This window comes from Rhincodon typus, chromosome 12 (assembly GCF_021869965.1).
Source record: "Rhincodon typus isolate 14 chromosome 12, sRhiTyp1.1, whole genome shotgun sequence".
Classification (NCBI taxonomy): Eukaryota; Metazoa; Chordata; class Chondrichthyes; order Orectolobiformes; family Rhincodontidae; genus Rhincodon; species Rhincodon typus.
In genome coordinates, this window is record NC_063343.1 from 24,356,435 (window position 1) to 24,358,344 (window position 1,910).

At 44.7% G+C, this 1,910-nt stretch overlaps 1 pseudogene; it reads right to left on the reverse strand.

Annotated features, from left to right (window-relative positions):
* Positions 1–408: 408 nt before the first annotated feature.
* LOC125484607 lies at positions 409–588 on the reverse strand (annotated as a pseudogene).
* Between the last annotated feature and the right edge of the window lie 1,322 nt (positions 589–1,910).

Sequence of the window (1,910 nt, forward strand, 5' to 3'; positions counted from 1 at the left end):
CACGACCATCCTCCTGTGTGTCAGATATAACTCTAACCACAGGAGATTTTGCCCCCTGATACCCATTGATTCCAGTTTTGTTAGGGCTCCTTGATGTCACACTCAGTCGAATGCAGCCTTGATATCAAGGGCTGTCACTCTCACCTCACCTCTGGAATTCAGTTCTTTTGTCCATGTTTGAACCAAGGCTGTAATGAGGTCAGGAGCTGAGTGGCCCTGGCAGAACCCAAACTGGCATCACTGAGCAGGTTATTGCTGAGCAGGTGCTGCTTGATAGCGCTGTTGAAGAAACCTTCCATCACTTTACTGATGATCGAGAGTAGACTGATGGGGTGGTAATTGGCCAGGTTGGATTTGTCCTGCTTTTTATGCACAGGACATACTTGGGCAATTTTCCACATTGCTTTTTTTTTCTGCACCATTCCGGGAAACACTGCAATACCAGGACGATGCATGGAGTGGATGAAACAAGCTCCTAATCCAACTCCCTGCTCCAAAAATCAGTTTAATATATGGTCCTTAAGTAAAGGACATATCAGATATTAAAGCTGATAAGAACAGAATTTTTTTTTTAAATTTAAAAAAAATACTTTATTCGTAGAAAATACAAAACAAAAATTTCCTCATTGCTGTGTAGATAGCAGTGTTGTAACTGAAGTGGAACAACTTGGCTAGGGGATCAGCGAGTTCTGGAGCACAGGTCTTCATTAATATTGCTGGAACGTTGTCAGGGCCCGTAACCTTCACAGTATCCAGTGTCTCCAGCCATTTTTTGATATCACATGGAGAGAATCAATTTGGCTGATGACCAGTATCTGTAATGCTCGGGACCACTGGAGGAGGCGGAGATGGATTATCCACTTAGCACTTCTGGCTGAAGATTGCTGCACATGCTTCAGCCTTATTTTCGCACTGATGTGCTGGGCTCTTCCATCATTGAGGATGGGGATATTTGTGGACTGTCCTCCTCCAGTGAGTTGTTTAAATTGTCCATCACCATTCACGACTGGATATACAGGACTTCAGACGTTAGATCTGATTTGTTGGTTTTGAGATCGCTTAGCTATATCAATTGCTGTTTTCGCTGTTTGGCGTGCAAGTAGTCCTGTTTGGTGGCTTCACCAGGTTGATACCTCATCTTCAGGTATGCCTGCTGCTGCTCCTGGCATGCCCTTCTGCACTCTTCATTGAACCAGGGTTAATCCTCTGGCTTGACGATAATGGTTAAGTGAGGGATATTCTGGGCCATGAGGTTACAGATTGTGCCGGAGTCCAAATTTGCTGCTGTTGATGGCCCACAGCACATCATGGATGCCCAGTCTTGAGCTGCTAGATCTGTTTTAAGTCTGTCCCATGTAGCACAGTGATATTGTCATACAACACGATGGAGGTTATTCTCAATGTGAAGGAACGGGCTCCATCTCCAAAAGGACTGCGTGGTGGTCACTCTTACTGATGCTGTCATGGGCAGATGCATGGACTGATATCAGACTAACTGGTCTGAATTGCATGGCCCATCCCTGCTACCCTTCTTGAACAAGGGAGCCGTATTAGTTATCCTCCAGTCATCTGGCACTTCACCTGTAGCCACTTGAGTATCAAATACAGCGCCATGGCCCTAGCAATATATTCCCTTGCCTCCTGTAGCAGCCTGGATACATATCATCAGGCCCTGGGGTTTTATGCACCTTTAAGACTGCTAAAACTTCTAAATACCTCCTCCTTACTAATCTTAACACGTAATAGAACTTCACCATCCCAACTGAAATCTCAAGCTACATTGTCTTTCTCCTTTATAAAAACGTTAATTTAACACCTCACCCATTTCCTCTGGCTCCATGCACAGATTCCCACTTTGGGCTTGAGTCCCACTGTTTCCCTGATAATGGTCTTGCTCTTAATATACTTCA